General features: G+C 40.2%; 1 protein-coding gene across 1 annotated transcript in view; it reads right to left on the bottom strand.

Annotated features, from left to right (window-relative positions):
* STAG1 (stromal antigen 1) overlaps positions 1–20696 on the bottom strand; it is a 207274-nt gene extending 186578 nt beyond the window's left edge. Inside the window, exon 1 of the mRNA XM_032226009.1 lies at positions 20493–20696. The gene's annotated coding sequence lies outside the window, so the exon portion shown is untranslated. The remainder of the gene's footprint in view (positions 1–20492) is intronic.
* Positions 20697–21714: the final 1018 nt, after the last annotated feature.

Genomic DNA, 21714 nt, shown 5'->3' with positions numbered 1-21714 from the left:
GTTGATGTGCACCTTTCTTGCCATGTTGTCCAATCAGGACAAGAAAGTGGCGACCTTGAACATCCGACTGGAATCTGCGTAGAGTGAGGTCAGCTTCAACCAGTTGATGTTGTGATTCAACTCGTGGGCAGACCACCCTGCCCTGCAGGCCTGGTGCGGAGGTGAGCACCCCATCCGTAGAGACTGACAGCCGACATGATGGTCATGCGCTTGGGCTCCCAGAACAGAATCTCTTTGTCACAGCCGGGAACTGCCACCACCTGAGGGAACGAAGGACCTTTGGTGGCAGCCAAACCTTGACCATGGAGTTGCTGGCGTTGGCCCTCTGAGATGGGAGGAGGAACCATTGCAGGTACCTTGCATGCAACCTTGCCCAGGGGACGATTGCAAGACACAAAATCATCTTTCCCAGCAATTGTGACAACAGGAGCACTGGGACGGATGGAGACTGCAGAACCAGCTGGATGAGAGCCTGAAGACTGTATACTCAGTCCTGAGACAGCGATACCTGGCAAGACGTGTCAATCACACACACACACACACACACACACACCACACACACACACAGGTACAAGACCCTCGTGAAAAGTGACAAGTGGCTTTTTTTGAGGTTGATCGAGAACCTGTGATGTTGAAGGGTGAGCATGGTAATCCGAAGGTCGCGCATTGCTTGCGAGAGGACGACGACTGGATGAAAATATGGTCCAGGTAACATTGAAGATGAATTGGGCACAATCGGAGGTGAGCCGACCAGGATCTTTGTGAAAGTCCTAGGGGCTGATGACAAGCCGAACAATAGAGCCCGGTACTGATAATGATGTCGCGCATAGTAAAACCGCAGGAACATCCTGTAGGCCAGTTGTATCGGAATGTGAAGGTATGCTTCCTTCAGGTCGATGGAGGGTCAGGAGATCCCCTGGTCAAATGCAGCCCCAGTATCGACTGGAGGGATTGCATTTTGAACTTTCTGAAGGCCAGATGTTCATTATGTCAGGCCTGCAGCCATATTCCCTTTTGGATTTTTAGTCTGACAAATTTTCTATTATTCTATTGTCATTTCTATTGAGGGGATGGTATGGTATGGAGTGGAATGCTATGTAGCCAAAATAAAATTCCTTTCTAGAATCCAAGATGATCCTTTGTCTCTACACCTCTGCACCTGACCAGAACTGTATGGGTGGAAATGCCAGCATGACAGTGGAAGATTGGACCATGTGATGGACTTGTGGGTGTGAGGCAAGGTCTTGAACTTTCAACTGGGTGGGGTAAACCAAGAAGCTTCAGATTCGGGTTTCCCCCAGATGTGCCAACATGGCTCTCTTAATAAATTGGAACTCTGAACATTACTTTGCATTGAACTCTGATTTAATTTTGAATGTTATTTGAAACCTGACACGTTAAGTTTCTTCAAGTCAAAATGGACCTCCACCCTCCTGAGCTTGTTGGCACTAGAAATAGTATGGAGTAAAAATCCCTCTGCTCCTGATCCAGGGAAACCAGTTCTATGACCCTTATCTCCCTCAGATGTTGAATTTCAGCCTCTATGACACCTCTCTTGGTGGCACAATGGGGGAGGGGGGACAACGGATGAAGTGGCAGGTGGAGGAGAAATGAACTCTAGGGTAAGTCCCAACTTCACTGTTTGCAACACCCACATGTCTGACATGGTCTCCTCCCAGCAGGCGGCAAACAGTTGCAGCCGGCCCCATATGGGACGATTGGTCTGGTGGTCATTTGTTTCGGCAGGTTGGTCTGGTAGTCATTTCTTAGCATATCCGCCTAGAAATGGGCACCTGGAAAAGGGCTGGTGACAACCCATCACAAAATGGCTGTCTGTCCTGCACACAGTCCGAACTCTGGGGATAGGAACGCTGGAAGGAAGAGGTACTGGCCTGTGGATCTGGCTCCCGAAAGGGCTGTTTGCGATAGGAAGGGGACCTACGGTCTGGTCTGAGGGAGATGGAAGACATCACCTTCCTCTTATTCTTATTCTCAATTAGGACGGAGTCCAAGGAATCCCCAAAGAGCTTTCCCCCCCCCCTTGAAGGGGGCGGAGGCCAACTTCCACTTGGATCTCATGTCCGCATTCCAATGGCAAAGCCATGAGAGACTGCTGGAAGTGACGTTGGATTCCAAGGCCCTAGAGGCGAACTTTGCTGCATTAAGGGATGCATCCATAGAATACTCGGCTGCAGCCACTATCTTATTAACACCTTGGCGCAGCCTAGAATCCCCTGGAGGTAAACGGGTGAGTAACAGGTGAATCCAGGCAATAGAGACCCTGATAAAAAAGGGAAGCTGAGGTGGGCGCCTTAATGGCCCACCCCACAGCCTGATGGATCTTGTGGCAGGCTCTCTCCGCCCTCTTATCTTCCACTCAAAGCCTTCCAACAACTCAAGGGGAAGGACAGATGTAGAGGTGTTCTGGCCCCCCTCTTTGCTCGTTCACAAATGACAGTCAGACAGAACTTCAAAGGAAATATCTTTATCAGTCCTGGTTCAAGCTGGCTGCGAGCCCAAAAATAAACGTAGATAAAGTCTCTGGCAAAAAGTTTCACAGCAAAAGCAAAAACAAAAAGCTCTTACAGCAACCAGGTTTACAGAAAGCAAATCACTTATCCAAGTGCCTCTTTGAATCTCGAAACGATGAACCACACACGACGAACGACGTTGACTTCTGCCACGAAGGCGTGGCACCATCCGTCTTTTATCTGCAGAAGACGACCTAACGAGCAACAGCTACTCATTATTCCTGCATCCCGACGCAACTCACAGCAAGCTTCTGCTGACTCACAACAGAGGTGAGGGCTGCTATGGGAGCATCTATAACAGGAAGCTTGAGAAGATCCTCCATGCTAGGAAGCTTGAGAAGATCCTCCATGCTAGGGTCAACAGTGTACAGCCGTTTGTCACTAACCCCAGGGTCGTCCAGGTACCTGGCTGCACCACTGGCACTGCACTTGAATGGCTTAGGTGCAGGAACCAATTCCTGTGTCTGAACATTCTCATCAAACAAACCCCCACTGGGGTCAGAAGAATCAGGGGTTCCTTTGGTCAGCAGGAGGAGACACCTCCAAGTTCAATTTGAATCAATTCAAATTGATTTGGATAACAAGGGCTTGAACAATCCTGCAAAGGCAGGGCTTGTCAGGAGCCAAACCTTCGTCCTCAGACAGGTCTGGCTCCACAAGGTCCTCCTCCTCCAACACCAAACCAGCACTAATGATGGAGGGAGGGGCAAGGAACGTCTACTTGCCTAGACTTGCCCTTGTGCCCATGGAAGCCCTATTGTCTCATTCCTGGAGCCCTTGGGCTATGCCTTGAGAGATTGCCGTGGCAATCACCTCCCCCATCCCTGCTAATAGAGAGGGGCCTTGGTCCCCCACTGGGCAGCTCCCTGCCCTGGTTGCAGCAGAGGAAGATGAAGGCCTGTGAGACACTGAGGAAGGAAGGGAAGAGACTCCCTGTCTTCCGTGACCTCGCAGCCAAAGAGATCAGCACCCTCCCCAAGGGAAGGAGAACTGGATCCCCCATACGATCTATCTGGAGAAAACCCTTGAGGATTCCTTTGCACGTAGACAAAGGGGGTTTTGGTGGATCGGTCCCCTGGCTCCCCGAGGACTCTGGTAGGTTTTCACGATGGACTTGCACCACAGCCACAGTCCTGCCTTTGGGCCCTGTTGAATTGTTTCTCTAGAGCCTTCTGGCATCTGATGGTCTCCCTATCCTGGCCTCCAGTCACCTTCCTGGCACAGGGGCGCTTCCTAATCCACTTGATGGCCTCTCTAGCAGCCCTCCTCACCTTCCTGCTATAGGGCCTATCCTGCAGAGTGGAGGCCCCTCAAGCTCAGGTGCTTCCATAATGGCCTCCTCCTCCAAGACCAGAATAGGCGATGTTTGGCCCAAATGGGGAGGAGGTAAGTAACTGCCCTACTCACCACACACACACAAGGAGACACAGGCAAGTGCGCACCAAGTGGTCACAACACTGCCAGAAAGGAGAAGCCACAAGCTAGAACAAGTTGGAAGGGTCATAGGCAGACAAATGGCACGTGGAGGGTGACTGCAGCCAAGGTCTCTGAACGCCACCTCTCTAGAAAGCTAAGCCTCTGCCTGCGATCCGAACTGAGGTAATCAGCTCAACAACGCTTTGGCGGAAGCAAGCGGCAAAAAAACTCTGGGAAGTAGCTCCCAAATGGCCATGCCCAGTCGAAGACACACTGTGCAGCAAAGGCTCTCAAAATGGCCAGCCCGGCTGAAAACACACTGCGCAGCCGGACAGCAACTCAACGAGCCGCTGTGGAGCCAGAGGGGTCGCCAAAGCCTTGGACAACTCCGCTGGTGAAGAATAGCACAGGCAGAAGATAGTGTCACTGGACAAAGCCAAAAAACACCACATGGGCGGCTAGGAGCCTGCAGTCCTCTCTGGAGCGAAGAACTGATGCAAAAAAAGGCAGCAGCAAGGACAAGGAAGAAAACAAACAGTAATACAACTAAATGTAGAAATAAAGAAAATTCTGGTAAGAAATTAAACTGCTAAGGAAAAAAAAACTGTGAAAGAACTGATACACTGTGAGGTGCATCCTGATGGGCTGGACTGAATTGAAAAACTGAGGCTGAAGGAAGCCAGAGGCGTGGCCAGGAATTTTTCAATCCAGTCCTTGGGCAGTGAGACAGAATTTAATCCATGCTGGACTCTCCAAGCAGTGCACAGGAGAAACAACTAGTATACACCAGATTAAACTCCTACAACAGCAATTATCTAAAAAAGTAAGAAAAATAACGACAAGTTGAAATATATGAAATAGAAGAATTCTGAGTTGAGAATAAATCTTGGAAAATAGTTGGCATATAAACTGATAAAGGAAAAGAAAATGATATTAAAATTCAAGAAAATACATTAGTGGATTTTTTAACTATTACTCTAATTTGTATAAAACATAACAGATTTTCCCAGAAAAAGAACTAATGAATATCTTGAACAAAATTTACCAAAACTTTCACAGTCCCAAAGACAAATTATGAATAATCTTATATCCATTATGGAGCTATAAAAACATTAAAACAGGGAAAGCATCAGCAACCGACAATTACCAGATCTTACATATTCTGGAACATATGGATATGGTGAGAATTTTCTTATGGAATTAAATTGATATATACCTCTCAAAGGGCTTGAATTATAGTTAACGATTAAACCATGTGATTAATTCTCAGAAGGGGATAAAAGTTTGTCCATTGTCTTTCATTATTTATTTGATTCTTGAAGTTTTGAATAGAGACATCAGGCAAGATGAGACAATGGGTTTAAAAATAAAATGAGACTCTTAAATTGAGAGGTTTTCCTCAATGATTTCATTTTGATGGTACAGGTCTCTCTAAAACAGGGGTGTCAAACTCAATTTCATTGAGGGCCCATCAGGGTTGTGTTTGACTCAGGGGGTGGGGGCATGGCCAGCTTAACACCACTCATGTCAGGTGCGCCTGTGGGGGCCCAAGCACGCTGCCAGTGTGCGGCCCTCCCAAATTCAGTTTTCACTGGCGGAGGGTTGCGGGAGGCCGTGGCAGCTGAAAACAGAGCCCGGGAGCCCGTTTTCACTGGCAGAAGCACTGCAGACCAGATCAAAGTACCCTGCGGGCCGAATCTGGGCCCCGGGTCTTGCTCTAAAAGGACCTGAATTTGTGATGAAAAAAACCATAAGATTTTGATTTAACAGATTTTAAGATTAATACACAGAAAATAAAGGTGTTGGTTGAAAGATCTTGCAAAATCTGGTTTCAGAATTGAGAAAAGGGTTAAATATTTGGGTGTCACTTTGACTAATATGAACTGTAATTGTATCAGAGCAGTGGTGGGATTCAAATAATTTAACAACCGGTTCTCTGCCCTAATGAACGGCTGGGTGGGCATGGCTCAGTGGTCATGTGAATGGGTGGCCGTGGCCATCTCAACATCACTCACATCAATGGGCGCTTCGCCTTAGCAGTTACAATTAATAAGGGTTAACGGGAGAGGCAGTTTCTGTAAGCAGTGCAATAAAGATTAGGCTAGAAAATAAAACCAGAATGTTTCCTTTCGGCCTTCCTTACAGGATTAACCCTGTAAAGTGGAAAGAAACAAAAGAAGATTTCTTCCAACAACCGTTGTCTGACCTGCTTAAAAAGTTAACAACCGTTCTCCCGGATAGGTGCGGACTGGCTGAATCCCACCACTATCAGAGTAACAATGTTAAAGTATGGAATGAAGCTAAAAGATATGCCAAGATGGGGAAAAGTAAAATTGTTATTGTTGAGAAGAATTCCTGTGATAAAGATTAATGTTTTACTGTACTTAAAATTAATTTTTATTTCAGACAATACCTACACTGATAACTGACATACCATTTAAGTGATGGCAAATATATATTTCTATTTTTTCAACAAAGCAAGAATTGAGAATTTAAAGAAAGAGGGAAGGGTTAGGATTATCAAATTTGGAACTGTATTTAAAGCTTGGTGTTTAGCTTGGATACGAGACTGAGTGACTTTGAGAAATAGACTGAAATTAGAAGGATATGACTTAATCATGCCACATAATTTGTATGGTATGAGTATCTGTGATGAGATAAATCTTGCCCTTCTAGCAGTTCGAAATCATGCAAATGATAAATAGGTACAACTTTGGTAGAAAGGTAACGATATTCCAGGCATCTCAACATATAGTCATGTTGGCCACATGAACATGGAAATGTCTTCGGACAACAACACTGGCTCTCTTGGCTAAGAAACGGAGATGAGCACCATTCTCTAGCCAGAAATGACTGGGCAGGGGAAACCTTTACCTTTATGATAAAGTCAAGATGGATGGATTTTAAAAACCATTTTATTAGAGATCCCAGATTGAGAATGTGGGATAGGTACAAGGCAAAACGGTATCCTAAAATCCCTTTATGGTTGTTACTCTAAGAAGCATTTCTCAGAAGGAAAATAGTTAAACAAAAATGGTAAACCTATGCCCATGGTGGTGAACCTATGGCATGTGTGCTGGAAGCAGCACACAGAGCCATTCCGCCCAGTATGCATGGCCTCGCTGGCTCCTCATCCATGTTCCTGTGCATGCATACACACGTGCAGGAACACTGAAACCCGGAAGAGCAGCCATCTGGCGCACATGTGCACAACAGCACCTGAACTTCCGGGTTTCTGTCACATGCATGTGAGACGGCCAGCTGTTCGCCAGGCACGCACCCATGCCAGAAACTGGAGGTTCAGGTGGCAGCACACACATGTGCCAGAATGCTGCTCTTCCAGGTTTTGGCACTCTCATGCACACAAAGGCCAGTGAGGCTGTGCATTCCAGGCGGGGTGGTTCTGCTTGTCATTTCTGGCATGTAGGTCAGCAAACAGTGACAGAAAAGGTTAGCCATCACTATCTATGCTTATTTGCTGATCTTTTCTTAAGGAGAATTTAACTTAAAAATAAGATAAACTTGCAAGTTACATTTTACCTGCAGTACGTTTTTCTGCATTCAACTAATGGAAATATTTAGGTTGGGACTTATCTGCAACACATTTTGACCTAGACAGTCATTCAACTGAGCAAAATATAATGGAAAAGTTCCCTTGTAAGTTGTGAGGTACTCAAGCTGGTTAATAATGCACTTGTAGTGTCAGCAACAGCTAAATTGTTCTGACATACATCCACTGTTTGCTCCTTAGTTGAGACTATTCAACTAAGTCAAATAAGATACATTGGCTGAGATCATATGTGTACATCACATCTTACACAAGAACAAGAACAATGCTCTGGCTAGTAGCAATCCCAAGGTAAGGCAAAACCCCATCACTTGAAAGCATTAATATTGTTTCCTTTAAGGATTCTTGGTATGGTAAATACAGATATTTTCATGGGTTAAATTTAAAGAAAGAAGGTTGATGGAATAAATATAGGATGCTGATAAAATGAAGAAGTAATGTGCATTACTGGGCTTCAGTTTATATATGTGTCTAATCATATTGCAATGTTAAATGAAGTTCAAAGAGTAGAGTTTTATAATTGACTCTCTAAGCTTGGGGTCTTCTGTGCATCTGTGCATGTCTTGTGTCTCTAAAGCTATTCAGGATGCCTGAATAGTAAATCTTAATATTCAAAGACACCTTGAATCAACAGGATATAATGGCATATAATGAATATGTACACATAAACAAATTCAGTAAATTAACTACATGTCTTCTCCCCCTCCCCCCCCAAAAAAAGTGTTTATGCTGGAGTGGCTGTCCATTGCAAATGGTCCTTGCTTAGCAACTCCATTTGGGACCAGCAGTTCCGGCTAAGAGGAAAAACATGTCACCATGATGAGCTTACAATCTTATTTCCCCTTTAGTTAAGCGAAGTGATATAGTTGCTAAGCTAAAAAATCATGTCACTTCAAAGTATGATTTTACTTCTGCCTTCTGTATTAACTCTGCTTATTATAAGCCAGCTGCAGAGCAGATAAACAACAACCTTGTGATTATGGGATATTGCAATGGTTGCAAAGCGAGGACTGACTGCAAAGTTATTGACACAGTTGTAACTTCAAATGGTCACTGCACAAGGCAATCGATAAACAATTATCTGTATATCTTTTTGAGTTTTTAACAAATGGTTTTTTTTTAACAAGCAAAGGCTAGCATGTTATGTTATTTGGTTATCTTTTCATGTTTACTACGCTCTATGCATTTCCTTCTATCCAATATTTCTGGTAGTTTCAGAACACAATTTCAAATTCAAAGGGTTATGGCCAATTTAATTAAGGTGCATTGTACAATCTGAGGTGTTGTATAATATCTCCATATTCTTCTACATTCCTGGTAAACTCCATAGACATGTTTGAGCTTGTCACTTTGGCCTTTTTCCTACAAATTTTCTGCTGTTTTGGGGCTTAAAGTGTTAAAAAAAATCCCCTAAGCATGGATCTGTGTTGGAAATATGTACATTCATACATTCATACATTCGTTCATTCATTCATACATACTACATACATACATACATACATACATACATACATACTCATTGCTTATTCATGTTTCACGATGTGGGTAACCAACTAGAGAAATTTTTTGTGTTTCTCTAGCAAGGCCTTTCTCTTGAACAGCAGGGCTTAATGTTGTTTTCTTTTGCTAACGTTCTCATTCTGTCAATGCCAGTTTGTGGAAAAACAAGGAAGCTATGCTAAATCTGTGTGTTGAATACAAAGAAAATACTGGGGGAAAATATTCCGTGTTGCTGACTTTGGGCTAACTTCAAATCATTTTTTTCCTGAAATCCCATTTTTGTCAAACAGTCTAAGATTCATTTTCTGCCTGTGGGACTTTCAAATTGCTTGTCCTAGGGGAGCTCTATGAAATGAGATCAGCCTTTGCATCTTAGAAGAATGCATAACCCAATTTTTCATTTTCCCTTCAGCTAACATTTCTCCAAGAGCAAAAGAAAGATACCAGGCTTCCAGCATAGGAAACAAATTGTTGCTTCAATATAGTTTCTCTAATAGCAAGAACTCTTTACTGCAAATCAATTCTAAATGGCTGACTGCTATTGGATGGCGGAGGATGAAATCAACCCTACATTACTCCAAAATGGGATACCGCTAAGCTCAGTTTTCTTCCATTTCTCTCTTCCAGTTAAACCCAATGAAAGAAAACAAGTTAGTTCAGGATGAGGTATTATCAATATGCAGATGGCACCCAGCTGTATATCTCTGCCCATATATAGAATCATGATATAAAATAGGTGGTCATATAAGTTCTATAAAAATATATGAACACAATAATACAGTGCCCACCAACTACCTAAAGTCCAACTGATTTTCACTGTTGCTTCTTCAAGTTACTTATTCAACAAGACTTACACTAATAAACAGAGGCAATCAAATGCTGTTTCAAATAACACCACCTTCTCACTCATGTTCTCATTGTAGCACATGCATCCACACTGATCAAAGTGATTGCTGTAAACTTCTATTCTACCAAATTTTAATCTATAAAAGAAAACAACACTGTCAATAAAACAATTATTAACCTTAAAACTCCTTTCTTAAAAGTGGACCCCAGATCTGATTAAGGATTTGGTTCAATATCTTGAGTTGTAACAGGACCTATATGGCTAAAATGTAATATTCCACACACAAAACTAATACCCTCTTGGTTCTATAATGATTCCCCAGTTTAAACAACAGTGGGATTCAATGATCCAGGCAAAAAAGCAAAAAGAAAAGTAGGATTATTTACATCAACTGTGGTATCTACATAGTGAGAGAGTTAAAGAGCACATGTGATCTTTCTCAGCCACAAAGAGATACCAGAAAGGTCTCCCCTGCTGTTTCATTGTATAAGACCTTTTCCTTATTATAAGAAAGCCCCTCTAAAAAATATACTTTCTCTGTTCCTTTTGACTCTGTAACTACTGAATTGCTATTCAGTCCTTGCTAAAAATGTCAGTTTCCTCTCATTAGCCTTTTCTCTGCAGGAACCAAGCTATCTATAAAAGCTGACTAGTTAGAAATATACCATAGTATACAGATGGCTTTTTTACCAGATGGGATCTTCTTTTCACGTTTCACTCAGATGTCAAGTACTACGAAGTCCCATCCATTTTAGTTTTAAAAACTGTTGCTCACTCATTTATTTGAATTTGCTATAGACATTTCTGTTACAAGTAGAGATCCTTTAAACCTTACAGCTCTGCCAAGGAACACTTATGATTTATCTTCTGAAAATGAAATATACTTATCTGACAAAATTAACTATGTTGGAGAACTATAAATGACAGTCAGTTTGATGTACTGGTTAAGGTGCTGGTCTAGAAAGCAAGAAACTGTCAACTATAATTTCTAAGTCTGCCTTAAACATGAGAGCCAGCTTGACTGGATCAGTCATTATCTCTCAGTCCATCTCAACTCATAGGGTGGTTGTTGTAGGGAAAATAGGAGGCAGAAATATTAGGTATGTTCACCTCGAGTTATATATAAAAAGGGGGATAAAATTATCATTATGGTAATATTTAATATCTTTATTAAAACAGGAAGCATTTAGAAATCAATATTACATCAACCAGGCTACTAGCCTATGTACTGTTTAAACCAGGCATATCAACCTGCAGCCCATAGGCCAAATAAGACCCTAGATGCCTAGTAAAATGCCTCATAAGATAATAAAAATTATAACAAATAAAGGTTATATAATGTACGTTAATATGATATAGATTTTATATGTGGTCTGGGATTGTGGCTTCCCTATAGCCTTGTGCCTTTGAACCAGGCTACCTGGCTGCATATTAATGCTGAGCTGTACCTCAGCGGTTTTGTGCAGTTCCAGAGCCAAAGTATGCCAAGAAGCACCTTGGCCACTTTGTGGCAAGCAATCCCAGAGTGTGTAAGTGTGGGGCTTGGAGGTACCAATCCAGAATGGCTTGAGGTAGGGTTCCCAGCTAACAATCAATAGAATTCAGTTAACCCCAATGAGGAGTGCCAGAATTGCTGTTTGTAAGTGATGAGTTCACATGACATTGTGCTTTACAACAACATGGTTTAGTGACTGATATCCCAATCTCAATTATGGGTGTAAATCAAGAACTACTTGTATAATCCAAATAAAGCAGTTAATATAAATGAGTTCCCTAGGATTTCAAACATGGGTCTTTCAATATATTTGGTTCTCAACTTACAATCATAATTGGGATCAGAATTTTCCCTCAGCAAGGGAAAATTTCCCTAAGCAAAAACAGTTGAGTCACACTTTATTTTACGACCTTTTTTGTCATGGATGTTAAGCAAATCAGATGTGAATCATGTTGTTGTTAACAGATGTGAATCATGTTGTTGTTAACAGACCCCAGCTTTCACCACTGACTTTAATTGTTGCAAATCAGTTAAGTAGGTAGAAAATGGAAATCATATGACTCCAGGACACTGCAACCATAATAAATATTGCTGGCTGCCAAGTGCCCACATTTTGTTATGTGACCATGACAATGCTAAGATTATTTAAATGCAAGGAGTAATCATAAATCACTTTTTTCAGTGCTGTTGTAACTTCTAACAATCTCTAACAAATGGTTGTAAGTCAAGGATTTTTCTTTTTAGAAATGGAAATTTAACCTGGGATTAAATTTGAGATTGTTTTGAGCATATCATAGCTTTGCTACTGAGCCATGTCAGCCCCTGCCCCAAAACCCATTAAAATGAAGAAACAGCGGAGCACTTGAATTATGCACAACCATCTATTTATATCCTATTCTATGGTTCACAGCTGCTAATGGCAATTTTGCACTAAGAGTTAATAAATCTGTTTTCTAAATGTTCACATATTATTTGAAATGGCAGGTGTGGAAAAGCCTAGTCTGCAATCTGTAAAAGAATTATGATGAAATAAATGTAGTGAGGCAGTTCAAATTTATTTAAAAGTAAGCTCCACTATGGCTTCAAAATAACAGCTTGATCTAAAAAATATCTTCAGCAAGAGCAAGCTATACCAAAATGAAGAGACATCTAATTTTCCCACTAATATAAAAGTCACCTAGTATTCAGATACACTTTAACACTAGAACATGAGTCTCCTATAAACTAAAACGAAAACTTGGTAACATATTTTCAAAACTGGAGATTTTAGATTATTACTGTCATTTAATTACTCCATTAACCAACCACTGATATTTTCCAGAGGTATATTTTTCATACCTTTCACCTTACAAAGAAAATGTTTATTTTAAGTAGAAGGATTTTCAATTTCTCAGTAGTTAAAAAATAGTATAGCAAAGTCTTAATATTATAAATATTATATGGATTTCTGAGCCACTACAGCTTAGCCTGAATCACTTTCTCCAAATCAGGATTCATTTTCAGTCTAGTCTAGTCTAGTCTAGAGGCAGGATACATAAAAATCAACATTGTATGTATGTATGTATGTATGTATGTATGTATGTATGTATGTATGTATGTATATAATTTATATTAAAAATTGTTTTTATATTTATAATTGTTAGTTTTTGGGAGTCTTATCTTCTGTAAGATGTTCAAAGTCACTTTGAACTGTGAGATGGGCAACAAATTTCATATAAATACACAGCATTACCAGCATCAGATCACTTGTGGAATATAAAGCAAGCATTTTTAAAGTTATAATGAATGGACGTTAATTTAACTGAAGAAAGGAACAATTTGATATCTGAGTACAGTTTGAATTTGATTCCCCCTATTCTCCCACCACTACATAACATATAGCTCACATTTTGAATTTAACAGATGACTGTAATATACGTCTGGAAAATTGTAGTATACTATTCTGCTTTTAGAATTGATGAAGCCCCCATAAACACAATCGTGAATTCTCTGAACAACTTGAAATATAATTTCATTAAATGATTTGTAAGATAACCTGTGATTCATTATACTGTATGTTATACTGATCAAATCTTCATTGGCTCCTGCCATACATATGCTTTAAGCTACTAAGAATTATAGTACATCAGGGCAAAGATAGAGAATCTGTGAATTTGCACTCCTGTTTCTATCAATCAGTGTTGCAGCAAAGCAAAGCAAAATTATGCCAACATATCTGGTAAAAGGAAAGGGAGCTTGCATTAGCATTGTGTCCTAAAATAGTACTATTCCGTGCAACATGTTATGACACATTTGCCAGAAAGACAATTCATATTTACTTTGTTCTATAATATGAAAAAGATAGAAAACACTACTGGAATGATTGTCATGGATGATCACCATATACTAATTGCAAAGATTCCATAGAAGTTCACAAAAGTAAATAGCAGTGAAGGAAAAATGGTTGACAACAGAATGGCAACAACAAATTACAGTTGTCCTCAACTTACAACCATATTTGGAACCAGACTTTCCATTGCTAAGCAAGTGGTTGTGAAGTGGGTCACTCCCGATTTTATGACCTTTTTGCCACAATTGTTAAATGAACCACTGTAGCTGTTAAATGAACTTTGCAAGGGAAAAATATAGCCCAGTTGTCTTTTGAAAAAACACTTTTGAGGCAACCATAACTTGCATGCCTCAGAATCTGCATAGACATTTAGCCATACACTTTGGGATGAACACCCTTCAAATGCTGTGGGGGTATGAATGAATTTCCAGAAAACTTGCACTGCAAGAAATATAAACCTTCTCTCCCCCCCCCCTCCCCATCCTGTCATAACTGATGACGTTTCTTGGGTGAGAAGTGAAATATCTTCTTCCTAAGGGGGGAAAAACATGGCCCAGTTGCCTTTTGAAAGACTTTTGAGATAACCGTGACCTGGATGACTGTGAATCTCCATTATCACTTGCAGTTTTAAGCAAATCCAATTTCCAATCTGGGTCAGTCATGAGGACCAGAGGTTTAGCTTTCCAAGCTCTCGTGCTCATGCTGGAGCCCATTCTCAAAAAAATTATCTCTACCAGAATGTAGACATTCTGATGGAGAGATGTTCCCTGAGAATGGGCTCAAGCATGAGTCCAAAAGCTTGGAGGACTAAACCTCTGGTCCTGGGCGCCCGACCCAGAATGGATCCTGCAACATTACCTGGAACATATAAATTTGTTTTCATTCACCTCCCCTACTGAATTTGCTCATCAGAAGCCAGCTGGGAAGATTTCAAATGCCATCACATATCCCGGACACTACAAGCATCATAATACATTGCCAAACACCCAAATTTTGATCATGTGATCCCAGAGATGCTACAACAGGCACAACTTTGAGAACCAGCCACCTTGTTCAATGCCATTATAACTTTCAATGGTTCCTGAATGAATGATCGTTAACTAAGGAGTACCTATAATCCATAAGAAGCAGTATCTTCAGACCAGAAGAACAGATATTAAACTGAATATCTGTTTACTTCCTATCATTGGGAAATTCTATTTATACATAACTATTTTTTTAATTTAAATGCAGTAGCCCAATTAATACAACGTTAAACAATCCATAGTTTATAAATTTGAATGAACAAATTCATATAGCACACCTAAGATAAAATCATACAAATTATACTAAGATTTTGTGCAAAACATGAACTTATACCATACTAGTAATCAATAAAATCTCTCTCTCTCTCTCTCTCTCTCTCTCTCTCTCTCTCTCTCTCTCTGTGTGTGTGTGTGTGATCTAAAATTTGCATCTGCTTTTCATATGCGAGACCTTAAATTATATTCTCCTATAAATACTATGTTTATCATAACTGTGCATGCTGAGCTTGGATACCATTTGGGATCTTGTACAAAAGCTTACCTTTCATAAAATAACAATTCTTTTGTATAAAAAATTCTCATATCCCAAGACAGAGTATACTGAAACAGAGAATTCAATATGAAATCAAAACAAATTATGGAACTTAATTTTCAACAACTTAACATTTGAGGCTAGAGGCAACTTAAGTCCTTCAAATATATTAGATAAACTGCAAACCACAGAAAACCTGACCGCTGATAATGCATAAAGGCATCACAGTCCAAAACATCTGGAAGGAATATGGCCATTTTCTTTTAACTTTTGGCCCAAAATTACATTCATTTTAATCCTGTCTTAGAGAAATCATTTACATATATAAATCTGGAGGGGAAAAGAAATTTAGGAAAATATTTTTAACCTATTTCCAAACTTTATAGTTTAGAAAACCCTATACTTTTCCCTCCCTACACAGGTAGACTTCACATACTGACTGCCTTGTGCAACAACTGAAAAAACAAATGAAAAAAACCCTTTGGGATCAAAGCATGTATTTATAATCTTCAGAACTTCCCTCAGGTACTTTATTTCCATTATAGTCTTTTATTGTCTTGTTAATGTAAGTGATTTGTGTTTCCACACACTCCAAATACACAAATGATCTCAAAAAGTATGTGCTACGTAAGTTTATTTCATTTCTTATACTGATCACAATTTTTGCAAGAATGTGGGAGACTATCACTTTTAGTGTAAGAGGAAGAAAATTTTAATGCCTTGTTTCTTCATGATACTTATAGGTCTCCTGGAAGCCAAACAAAACTTTAAAGAATCGAGTGTTTTAGAAGAGTGGGCAGCAATTCATTTACTGCTAAAAAAAATTTTTTTTAAAAAAAATGCCTGCTCAACGTAATAGCCACGTTTAAACTTAGTACAAATAACTTATTTTTGCAAAGAACAAAGTTTTCAGTTTAAATTTTTCTGTAAATTTTAATTTGGATATTGTGATACTGCCTTATATTTCCATAGAGGAATTTTGAAAATATTTTTATAGTAATAGAAAGAGTAATACCAATTTTCTATATTACATAAGTCAGAACTTGTCCTTATCTGAACCAAACAATACAACTGTTCACACAACAGACTAAACTTTAAGTTAACTACAACACTAACACTAACCAACTGCTTTTTTACATTTTAGCTTCTCATGTTTTATGAATTCAGTAGAAATCTAAGACTTGTCTGCAAAAGTTTAAAGGTTAATATTACATACAGACTTGTCTATACACATATTTCATTTAACTATCAGTTTTATGCTATTGTTTTGCTTGTTTTGCAAGAGCCAAGGTGGCGCAGTGGTTAAATGCAGCACTGCAGGCTACTGCTAGATCAGCAGGTCAGCGGTTCAAATCTCACCGGCTCAGGGTTGACTCAGCCTTCCATCCTTCCGAGGTGGGTAAAATGAGGACCCAGATTGTTGGGGGCAATATGCTGACTCTCTGTAAACCGCTTAGAGAGGCCTGAAAGGCCTATGAAGCGGTATATAAGTCTACTGCTATTGCTATCTACTGCCAAATCTCTTTTCTCTCTTTACCCCTCCCACTTTCTCCTAGTTACTTTCTCAGCCTGAATTACTTCTGCTTTCAGAATTTTCTGGATACAAAAGCCACTGCTGAGAATTTGGGGAATTGAAAACTGCATACATGGATGAGGCTGGAAAAAGTGAAATGGCCAACAAAATAAGTGACTGGGTTACTGATACATATAAAACTGTAAGAATTGCAAATTTAAATTGTATATTAAAAGAATGTATTTTAAAATGGTAATATTGGAGTAATTACAAAAGGAATATATTGTATAATAACTAACCTTCATTGCTATTTCAGAGCATGAGGAGAAAAAAAGTGCAATGTATTACACTATTAGTGAAAGTGTATTATATTCAATGAAATCGAAGTACAACTTTTTGGCACAACTCAAGAAAAAATAATCATTCCAATTCATATGCAAAATTTCTTTTTTAAATGAATATATTTCATTTGGCATTATAATGGTTTTTGCATCTTCAAGACAAATAATTAGTAAACACCATAAATCTTTCTTAGCCACCTCTATTGATATTAAAAGAATACTGATATTAAGCCTGTGTTTTTACAACTTTCTTAAATGTGTATTGACTGTCCAGTATGGAGCCCTAGAATTCCTGGTTGTCTCTACCTAAAATAAGTAATTCAAAATCAACCAATCACTATATTAAAAACAATTCAGAAACTTCAGCTCAATACTGTATGTTGCCACCATACTTCTAGAAAGATGTAAAGCCAGTAATACCCTGTTTCCCTGAAAATAAGACCTCCCCGGATAAGCCCAATCGGCCTTTTGAGCGCATAGCTAAAATAAACCCTCCTTTGAAAATAAGCCCTCCCCGAAAATATTACAACACAGAGCAGTCATGAGGTAACAACACTCGCCACCCCCTGCACCTCAAAAATAAGACCTCCCCAAAAAATAAGGCCAAGTGCTTATTTCGGGGGTCAAAAGAAAATAAGACCCTATCTTATTTTCAGGGAAGCATGATATATATCCTTGGACTTCTCGGTCCTTGCTGCATGTCGACTCCTATCATCAATGGCTATATACTACTATATATTTTTGTAGTTTAAAAATACAGGTGACTTACAACTTCTTTTTCAGTGACTGTTCAGTTACAATGGCACTGAAAAAAGTGACTATTTTTCACACTTACAACTATTGAAGCATTGCCCGTGACCATGTGATCAAAATTCAGATGCTTGGCAACTGGCATATATTTATGACAGGTGTGATTTACCAATACAGTATGTATATGTGTGTGTGAGAGAGAAAATCTTTAATGCTTAAAGCAGTTTTCAATTAAATAATTTGAAGAATTGCCTACATCTAAGGGATTCTGTCTAGACCTTAAAATCAATTCCAAAGAACCTTCTCTCTTTTAATAGCGGCTTCTTTATTCCTAGAATATTTTCCCCGGGCATAGAATTATTTTCCCAAGGATCTATAATAAACCCATTCTTTACAGGACAATTTTAAATTGAGAACCAAAGCTTGTTTGCTTTATTTAGAATTTTCCTAAAAGGTTTTATGCTAACAACTAATGATCCTTTCCATTTAAATTTTTATAGCTATTTTAATGTTTTTAAATTTACCAGATATAAGCCACTTTATGAGGACTTTGTTGTCACAAATAGGATATTTTAATAAGCAAATAGCATAATCCTGTGGCTACCTACTTGAAAATTAACCTTATTAATAAAAAATCTCCAATACTACTGAGATAGCATTTAAATAAGTTATCTTTTAAATTATCAACAAATCCTAAGAAAATAACTAAGTCAATCAAATTGCGTTCAATGACTTATTTTCCTGACGGTGGTGCAACACTAAATATATTTTTGCAAATATTACCCATTCACAATATAAATTATCCATCATGTATTCTTGAAGTCATCACACCATAACATGGGAAGTTAGAATTTATTATTCCAAAGTAAAAGGCTATTCTTCCAAGAAAATTAAGTCAACTTGAACAAAATTATTCGTTATTATGTAAACAATTTACATTTTATTACTATTTGGGCACATAGTATTTGTTTTAATAGCTTAGTTACATGACTCTAATGGAACAAGAAATGTATTAATTCTTATGCTTTTCAGTGCAATCTCACTAATTGCTATTCACAATAATACTGTCAAAGCAATGTGTTTTTCAAAAATACTGAGCTATTAACAGTATTTAACAATTTAGTCTGGAAAAAAAATCACTTAAATCAACTCTTTTTTGTCAAAACTGGAAATCTTAGCCAGATGATGTGAGTAACTTGAAGAAAATAACTTCACTATCTTCTAAGCTCATAAACTACAATAAAGGTAATCCAAAAATTGCTTATCAAAATAATTTCAGACAATATCAATATATTAATCTACTAATACTATATCTGATTAAAACATGAATAAGAAATCTCTGACACGTTTCTTGAATCATAATTCCCGTTTAATCTCAGCCAGGGCCATGCTGTTAATGTGAAAGTTTGTCTTGTGTACACACTAGCATTTAAAAAAATGTTTCTTTAGAGTATTTATCCAAGAACTCCAAAACAAAGTTTCTTCAATCAGCTTCTTGTCCCATCAGCTTTTCCAAGTCTTGTGCAATATTAAAAATGGTATCCTGTAGTTATCACTGAAGTTAGGGGATAGAATTGTTTTTCTTCCTATAACTTGTATTGCTGCTGTTGATAGGATTCATTTATTGCTCGTTATCTCATTATCATTCATTTACTCTCTTTGCTACTGTGCCTGTACGAGAATCTAAGAACATTATTAAGTCAAAAAGAGCCACATATGAAAGCCGTAAGCGCAAAAGTTCAGACACTTTGTGTCACGGCCACTGAGCAAAGACTCATTTCTCATTCAGGAGCTCCTAACTTTGCTAGGATCAGCCCCACTGCCTGATACAATGATTTGTCCCTTAAAGCATTTAAAAACGAATACCTCCCATCTTTCCCCCTAGACCCTAAGAGCCACAATCCCATCGGGGACCTACTACTTCCAAACTCAAATCCTCAATCTTAACATTTTAGGTAACTCGTCAAATTCCGTCTGCCAGCCTCCCCCCCCACCCCCCAAAAAAGGGCCACCGCCACCCCCGAATGGCCTTCAACTTTCCGCCTTTTCCCCGGCACGGTGATGCTTTCACGTTCCTGGCCATAAGAAATGGAGCCGTCGGTTGATTTGGTCGCCCCGAGCACCCCACTATTTGGTAACCCCTCCTTCCCGAGTCCTCCTTCCCGCCACCGCTACATAAGGCGGGGAGGGAGCGAAGATGGCACGGGAGTCCCTTTCGCTCAGCGCCGCCGCCCGGCCAAGACGAAGCAAGAAATGAACACTCGAGCGAAGGCAGGCCCTGCATGGGGGCGGGCACACAGCAGCGGGCTCCCGGCCCAGAAGAGGTGCCGCCAGGGCCAGCGAGGCGAGGCAGCCCGCGGGGCCGCCGCCCTTCCATTGTCGCCCGGGTCCGCGGGGAAGTAAAAGGGCAGGGCCAGGGAGGGAACGGAGCTGCCGAGGAGCGGTCTCCTCAGGCGGGAGACGCCCGGCCGACCGTTCCCTCCCTCCACCTCTGACTCCCGCCCGCTGGCCCGGCTCGAGTGTGTGAACAAGGGAGCGAGCGAGCGAGAGTGAGTGAGGGCCCGCTGCCCCCGCCCCTCACGCCTCCATCTTGGATCTCAGCCTCGGAGCCCTCCCCCTCCCTCCGCCCGCGCTAACTCTTTTACCTCAGCTGAGGCAGCGCCCCCGGGAATCCTACGGTGCCACGGGAGATGGGTCCAGGCGGGCCGGGGCCAAGCCGGGCCGGAACGAACAGGCGGTGGTGCTGGGGGCCGCACCTCAGTAGAGCTGCAATCCTAAACCGCCATCTGGCGGCATTTCCTACCCGCCAATGGCGCAGCCGCCGCCACCGCCAACCAAACCCAGCGCGCCTCCTGCCGACCGCGTCCAAATATTACATACCGGAGCCCCGCCCGTCACTAAAGGCGCCCAAAACAGCTTTCGCGCGAAAATAGACGCGCAAGCGCAATTATTTTCTGTCCCCAAGCACTCACCGTACACCTTTTATCTGCGCGCGCAACAACTCGACCTCTAGACGGAAGTGGTTTACGTGACACTTCCGTTCTTCCAGGGGTAGATTTTTGTTTCGCCATTTTTTGTTGTTGTTGACTTTTGGGTACATGACGCGCGAGTGAAAGCTTTCCCTTATAATTTTCATGCTGCGTTGTCATTCACTAGGTCAACCGCAGAGGGTGCTATAAGCTTGATGAGCCCCAAAACAGAAGATAACTTTAAATTTTGTAATGTAATTTTCAGTTCAGGAATACAAAGTGCTTATTTAAAAAGTAGGTTGCTTTTAATACAATGGTTTGGATATAAAAATTATTAAAGAACCGGTATTATGCCAGGAATACATTTTGGTTAAAGGTAACATTTAGTGATGAAAAACATTTTTATGTTTTTATGCTACCTTCTGAAGGCAACTTAAAATAAAATACCTGAAAGCCACTTCAGCATAGCCTCTCCATGAAAAACATGTAAATAACAACTAGAAAATACAGCAATTGCAGTACGTAAAATCAATCAAAGAGGAGAGCTATGTAATACTGTTCCAAAAATCAAAGCCCCCTTTCAATTAAAATTCTAAAAGTTCTAAAAGTTTAATTTCCAAGAGATCAGAAATATAATTATTCAAAAAAAACCTGTCAACAGGGACTTCTGAAATATACCTTTTTCCATTTTGAATATTGCCAAAAGGCTGAATAACACTAAAAATGGGACTATATAAGCTGTATAATGATGTATCAGAGTCAATATTTTTAAAGTACCCTGGGAAATGTAAGAATCCAATCCTAGATACTGTATATCATGTTCCCAGTGCATATTACATCCTGAATCTAGGGGGGGGAAATAAACTTAATTTTTTGACACTGATTCTGCATTTGAAGA

This window comes from Thamnophis elegans, chromosome 10, assembly GCF_009769535.1.
Source record: "Thamnophis elegans isolate rThaEle1 chromosome 10, rThaEle1.pri, whole genome shotgun sequence".
Lineage (NCBI taxonomy): Eukaryota > Metazoa > Chordata > Lepidosauria > Squamata > Colubridae > Thamnophis > Thamnophis elegans.
The sequence above is the reverse complement of the archived record's forward strand: the minus strand, read 5'-3'. Positions and strand labels throughout refer to the sequence as shown.